Consider the following 7,256-nt stretch of genomic DNA (forward strand, 5'->3'; position numbering starts at 1 on the left):
CTGCTTTTCATAACGTCATCATTTGTGGCAGGTATGCAACACACTGTTGTTCATAACGTCATCAGTTGTGGCAGGTATGTAACACAATGTTGTTCATAACGTCATCATTTGAGGCAGGTATGTAACACAATGTTGTTCATAACGTCATCATTTGAGGCAGGTATGCAACACAATGGTGTTCATACCGTCATCATTGGGAGCAGATATGTAACGTAGTGAAGCTAAGTTATCCCCAAACAAACTCAGTGCTATTAAATGGATTGCATTTATCATAGATGCTAAAGGAGTTTCAAACAGAATAACTCCTGTAGATAGAAATAGGTCGATTTCTAATTGGTTAATAACGTCATAACATTTATGTTTTGATACGGTAGTTTACACGAATCGCTGACATAATTTAACTTACATTTATTTCACAAAAAAGTTGTCTTACTTTGTTAAATTCACAAACGCATGCGATATTTTATTTAATACCAATGCATCAAGAAGTCACAGGACACGTGATATATGTATTGGGGAAAACACATGCTCTTCATTTTTTTATAACTATTTTGGCTCTGTGCCTTTTTAAAATTTGAAACAAAATGATATCAGCTTTTTGATGTCATGTGATGGATATGTAATAACATTTATTGAAATGATTCAATAAAATAATATAGGTCAAAATATATGATCATTGAATTGATTTTAAAAGTATTTTTGAAATTAGCTCTCGTGTCTAAACCTCGATTCCTACATATTACCTGTATCGTAAGTACCTACCTATCTGCATATATATATTTACCTATCTGCATATCTACCTACCTATCCGCCTATTTATTTACCTACCTTCCTGTTTGTTGCTATTATTGTGGGGTTATATCATGTAAACACGAACTTACTATTATATTGGAAGAAATTAATTAGGCTTACAACAAGGGTTCTGTTTTCCAGTCACGTAACGATAATTGAAAAGGTATCGTGTAACAACGTGCTGATTGACATGGTATCATGTAACATGGGGCTAACTGACAAAGTATCGTGTAACATAGGGCTAACTGATAAGGTATTGTGCAGCATAGGGCTAACTGATAAGGTATCGTGTGTGTAACATAGGGCTAACTGATAAGGTATTGTGCAGCATAGGGATAACCGACAAGGTATCGAGTAACATAGGGCTAATTGATATGCATCGAGCAACATGGTGCAGGCTCATTCGAGGAACGTGAAAAACATATTAAAACCCCCCTATTCTGAGACATAATAGGGCGAGATAAATTCTTGCTTTTGTGGGTTTCTGGACTCGTCTTTTTTGTCAAAGATTCTACATTTATGGTCATATGTTGTCATTCATAATAGCAACCCAGTGTACAACACCATCCACTTATTATGGATGTTCCATTGTTACGGCTCGATTCATGAATACGTGTCGATTCAGACTTGTCGCGGATGCACAAAGTCGTTTAGACACATTTTTATGTCTGTACTAGATGGCGATCGACGACAAAACGTTAAGTATATGCTAGCTCTAAATGATGCTAGTGGAAACGGAAAACCACTGGCGACATACAAAACAAAGGAACAGGGACGCTAGCGACCTAAAACAAGTAGCTGATTTACATGCAGGTTGTGGCAGTTTATTGATCTACTGTAATACAATACAGTGGCGCCCCGTGATAACTTCTCCTACTAGAGTTACATTCTCGTGTGTGAAAAGTTCCGGATGAGGAAAAAGTCATACAGAATTTAAAAGGTGCTTCGAGATATGCTATGGTGATTGGTTCGATGGTCTTGGCCCCCAAACTCTGGCGTTACTGAATTTTATAAATTTAAGTAGCATGACTTGGTTATAAAAGAATGGTACTATTACAGAATACGATAGTCATTTAAGTACACTTTGATGTGTAATTTTGGAAACATTCTGTCCCATTATTGCAAAGTCAAACGTTAAGATATATTCTTGTAAGGCGTATAAATTGGAATGAAATCGTCTAAATATAAATGCAGTGAACATCCCGCTCCTTTTTCCACACAATAATCCTTACATTTTTAACAGAGGCAAATCTTCATTAATTACATGTTCGTACCATTGTTATGCCAATTAGTGCAAATTAAAAATGGGTTTCATTGGTCCAGCTTGTAGCTAGTGAACTCTTGAAATATGCCAACATTTGCTTATGCTGATTAACAAATGAGACATAAGAACTGAAAAGATCACGTGGCACATTAACTGTTATATGATGAGATCATGGATGACAATCAAAGGAGGGGTGGAGCATCTTGCAGTAGAAAAAGCTATTTATTTATTCCACCGCTATCGTCCATAATTTTGGTATATAATTAAATATTTAGTGCACGTATTGCGACTCATAAAATATAAAACTGCGGCAATGCAAACTTTAGAAAACAATAACTGTCCTGTTGCATTGAAATGTAGCGTTTTAGTCATTCTTTGCAACAACTGTCTGCATTTTAGTTGTATAATTCTCTCTTTGTCTATTGATTGACACACTGACTGTAGGAATAGTTTACATTTCTTAAATTCCTCTAGAACACTATTAATCTTTCAATTGACTACAATTTCCAGACATTATAATCACCACTTCAGCGACGATTTTGTTCTAGCGATAATCCGACTACGTATAGATATATCTTGATATTTATAATGGTCTTACTTTCAAATGCAATAATTCAGATATAATTAAGCGACCGAATATTATTTTAGAACATGAGTCTAGACAGAAACGCTCATATTTGACCTTTGGGTGTTTGAAGCATGAGTCTAACCAGAAACACCCTTTCAGACGGGCGGCAAGATGGTTCTGTAGATATATTAATCATTGTGTGAACGCCTTTATCGTTCTACATACAAGTTTCCTCGCGAGAACAATCGGTGTTATATAATGTAGTTATGTCATATTTAGTATTTATTTAATTCAAATAATTTCCTTTATAAAGACAACGCTTTTCAAATTGTGCAAATAACGCCTCATATTGTGATTTTTCTTAGGCTGATGTTGAGTCCAACAACGAAGAAGCATGGAGAAAGTACAGAATTTCCAGGGCATTAATATTTTGCTCACTAATTTGTGGACTAATTTTGATTTCAATGGGGACCTGGAGGCTAGTGTACATGTATTGGCAATAGTGTCAACATATTGAAGGAAGTAAAACCATATACAGTTCAAGCACTGGTCTGGATAAAATATTCCCTTCATGCACGGTTACAAAAAACTACATGAATCAAAGCTGCAAGTTTGAAGATCCAATACCATCCTGCAAAGGCTTGCATGATAATTGTGAGATTGCTTTAATTCAGTGACAATCAAAGCTATTAAAGTTTATTATTCAGATACAAGTCATTGCTGAAGAAGAGCAAAATATACACCGTGCAAATCTATCTTGAAGGAATATTTATTAGTGTTCATCACAATACGATTTTTGTCCGAGTATTTCTGACTTTTTCTCCAAATTTAAATACAAGAACATTTTGTTTGAACCACAAAATAGCTGAAGTAAACATATCTTGTTTCTGCTAGGACCCATATTCAGAATAAAAACCTTTTGTGATTCGTAACGTTAATGTCATTGATAACCACTCACTGTTTTTGTAATTAAATTTCCTCCTCCTGTACATGCTAAAACATCATGATTTATGACATTTTGTTTTATTGAACAGCTATAGAGGAGGCATCGTGACCTACATTCAAATAAAATCGGAGAAAGGCAAACCATAAAGGTCTCAAAGACATGGCATTGTGTACTTGTACTTACATTTCACGGAAAATCGCAATATATCTTGGTTTGTCAGACTCATTTTGTAGTAACACATGGTTAAAATATATCAATTGTATACGTTTTTGGAAATAAAATATCAATCTATATGGACATCGAGATTAAAGGAATAAGGTTAGTTAAAATAACAATATACTAGTATTTATTTTATTATGTTAGCATTTTAAAACGTTTTAGGTAAAAAATAATGAATTTTGAATGCATTTCTTACTTTTACAAAGTTCAAAGTTAAATATCTTGTGAAATATGCAATGTGTTTTTGTTTTCTTTTTAAACATCATTCTGAATCAAATCATAAGACTAAACTTATGGAAGTTGCACATATTTCTTTAATCTATCAGATAAAAATATACGTCTTACTGTGCGTACCTACTTCGTCTTATTGTGCTTACCTACTTCGCACGAAACAATATGCATATATCTTTTTTTATGCATACATACAAGCAATAGTGGGATACACACAAATCAAATTGTACAATATTCGAGAGAAACGCAGCGAAGTTGCAACCATCAAGAGATCACAATTGGTTTAACAATAGTGTAAACTCGCCTTTATTTTCGACGCTCTCAGATCCATTTTCATTGGATATTTAGATCTGATACCAAAGCTTTTCGGTTCAGATTTTGCTTGCTGCTACCACCACTGTCGCTTGCCATTATCAACATTGTTGTAGCTCTCTTTATTATTGTTGTTGTTTACTACTACCACTACTACTACCGGTGTAAAGCGGTCACCTTTACAGATTACTGCCATCTCACCACTATCCTCGTGGGTTCGAGTCTCGGGCTCAGCCAGTTTGGGTATGTGAGAAAGCAATCAGTTGCTTCCTGTTGGTTAATGTTTCTTACCTGGGATTGTTGCGTGTTCTTCCTCCACTAGTAATGCTGTACCCTATGTACTGTATAATCTGTCTTGCCCAGAGAAATGGCGTGAAACCTCAAGATATATATATATTTCTTGCATCTGTCTGGAGCAAAGATCATGTAGATGGTGCCTCTCTATTTTCTGAAGCCACACTGATATTCGGGCAGTAGGCCATGGTCAACGTATTTTGTGAGTCTGTTCAGTAGTAGCCTGGCGAGGACATTGCCAGCGATGCAGAGTAGAGAGATTCCTATGGTTGTCACAGGACTGACGATATCCTTTGAGTTTGTAAATGTGGATGATGGATGCATCTTTGAATTCCTAGGGTATGCGTTTCATCTTCCACATTCCACAGAACATCTCTGTTAGTCTTCCCACTAGCATATGCCCACCAGACTTGTAGATCTCAGCTGGGATGGAGTCCGCTCCTGGAGCTTTCCGACTAGACAGGAGCTCAATGGCCTTATGAGTTTCTAGCACTGTTGGAGGGTCAGCCAACCTATCGTTGAACTCCGCTTGCGGTAGACGGTTGATCGCTTCATCGGTGATGAAAGAGGGTCTGTTGAGGATACCGTCAAAGTATTCCGCCACGCGATCCTGTATCTTCTCCTTCTCGGTTACGAGAGTACTGCCATCGCAGCTCAAGAGTGTGGCTGTGGCTGATGTTACTGGGCCATAAACATCACGAAGAGCACTATAGGAATTCGTCAGGCCGTTTAAGTCGGCAAAGGACTGGATATCACCAACCTTTCGGCTCAGCCATGTGTAATACATCTTGCGCAGTTTCTTCTGCACAGCTTCGCGGACTCTGCTGAATGCATCTTTCGTTGCAGCGGACATGGGGTCGATGTTGTATGCACGATGGAGACGATGCTTCTCCTCTAGCAGGGACTGTATTTCTTCACAGTTCTCGTCAAACCAGTCTTGGTGCTTTCGCGCATTGACGCCAAGGGTTTCAGATGCAGCAGAGTGTACCAGATGTTTGAAGGCCACCCAACATTTATCTACGTTGTTGTTATCAGAGTGTGTGGTTTCTGGCTGGCTTGTTGTAATATAGATGTAATAAATACAGATGTAATAAATGCAGGTGTAATATAGATGTTATCAATTCAGATGTATTAGATACAGATGATATGCATACTGAATGATATATAAAAATAACGCATGCGGGACAATGAAATAATTTTATCTCCAATAGAGGATGTGACATTCTTGTTTAGCAGACCCATTAGTCATTTATAATATAATTATACAGTCATTCTGATTCGTACTCCAGATTTCGAAGTCATTATAGTGTCTTACATATATACACCATACAGCGTGGAAAATGCTGTCCCTGGATCATACAAGAAGATGCATGATAATAGGAAGATAATTCGAATAATAGAGAAATAATTTAATAATACATGTTAGAGAATTTTAAATTCGTATTATGCTGATATTCAGACTCGGGTCTTCGGGTTACAGTATATATCACAATGATTGAACACAATAAAACTCATAACCCATTGGCCACGCAACTATACAACTCTATACATAATGTATATGTTTCTAGAAAATTACATCAATTCGTTTTTTTGTTGTTCTAATTTAGACTTTGAGAAACTCTGTTAATACGGATAGACATAAAAAGCCACTTCCGATAGACATAATAAATACGGTTGGAACATTCTTATTATAATAAGGACGGAAAGATTAAACTTTAAAGCACGTACAACACATTTTCGTTTTTCTCCTAAATAGTTTTGATCTTTCTGGATTTTAGACTATTTGACAAAACACTTGAGTCTTTTCAGGCTGACAAGTCAAATTTGCCATAAACACTTTTAGATTAATATAATCTACGCTGGGTTTTGCACCAAGACAATGAAATCCCAGTCAAGGGATTACATTCTTTGTCCCACGGAGCTCGCCTCGTGGAGAGACATATACCGTAAACCCGCGACTGGGATTTCCTTGTTTCACCGCAAACCGCATCATGTATTGTTTTGCTCAGCCAGTCATTTCCTTTAACGTGAAAAGAATTATTAAGTTTTGCAATATAGTTCACATGCGGCGTTTAATAGTACTGAGGCATTATTACATGTAATACATTGATGTTATATGAAATTAACATTAAATAATTAATATTTATTACAAGAAAATGTTGCATTTTCATTAGTTTCAATGTAGAAAAGTTATATTGTAAACAACAAAACGACGCTGGGTACACAGGTCTACATAGGCCATAATGCAGAGTTATATGTAGCATGAGTGACCGTAATTGGGTTATTCGTGGGTAAAAATAGATCTATGTCCCTACCGTATCTAACTCTCTAGTTCTTTCAAGGAGGGTTAAACTGTTGTGACATACTGGTGCTGTAATTAATATTGATTGACAAAGTACCCCCGTTTATCAAACACCCGCCAAATACAGACCCTAGTGTTGTTATTAATAGTGGAATGATATGCCACGAGAAAATCTGATCGTGGAATAAAGTGTGGACTGAATAAGTTATTCCTTCAGACTGTTAAGTGCATTATTTGTCATTAATGGTTGCTGGTACACGTTGATTCAACTGGGGAACAATGGGGATAACATTTACGATATTTACTATACTACCTTTAAGAGTCAAGA

General features: G+C 36.4%; 1 long non-coding RNA gene across 1 annotated transcript in view; it reads left to right on the forward strand.

Moving 5' to 3' along the window:
• Window positions 1-3,844, forward strand: part of LOC149796334 (uncharacterized) — a 6,144-nt gene extending 2,300 nt beyond the window's left edge. The window contains exon 3 of the long non-coding RNA XR_016421418.1: window positions 2,990-3,844. This is a non-coding gene — a long non-coding RNA (uncharacterized LOC149796334). The remainder of the gene's footprint in view (window positions 1-2,989) is intronic.
• Window positions 3,845-7,256: the final 3,412 nt, after the last annotated feature.

Source organism: Sinohyriopsis cumingii, chromosome 6, assembly GCF_028554795.1.
Source record: "Sinohyriopsis cumingii isolate HCF-2022 chromosome 6, ASM2855479v2, whole genome shotgun sequence".
Lineage (NCBI taxonomy): Eukaryota > Metazoa > Mollusca > Bivalvia > Unionida > Unionidae > Sinohyriopsis > Sinohyriopsis cumingii.